Source organism: Ptychodera flava, chromosome 21, assembly GCF_041260155.1.
Source record: "Ptychodera flava strain L36383 chromosome 21, AS_Pfla_20210202, whole genome shotgun sequence".
NCBI lineage: Eukaryota > Metazoa > Hemichordata > Enteropneusta > Ptychoderidae > Ptychodera > Ptychodera flava.
This window is the reverse complement of record NC_091948.1, coordinates 21034595-21034954: the sequence shown is the minus strand read 5'-3', so window position 1 is coordinate 21034954 and position 360 is coordinate 21034595.

The following is a 360-nucleotide window of genomic DNA, read 5'->3' as shown; positions in this document are numbered from 1 at the left end:
CTAAGCAAACAGATTGAATAAAACCTTGATTTTATGTCAATGAATTCTTATTTACAGTTTCATGTTTTAACCATTTTATCTTGATGGGGGTGGTCGTCGGAACTGCGTGTGTGTGACGTTCTTGTTTATAAACAATGTATTTCATGCATGATATCTATATGCATCACTTCAACATAGGTGCAACATATACAGTTTACGATATCCATTGTTAACAAGCATGTTTCAACTTTAATCAATCGCTAACGTACCCTAGATACAGTATTTTCATCAGTAGTAGGGGTCCCTGGCAACCTTTGAGCAGAGTTCAGACGACCACGTCCCCCTTTTAAGCGGAGCGCTTCAACTTTGCATGAAAGTAGA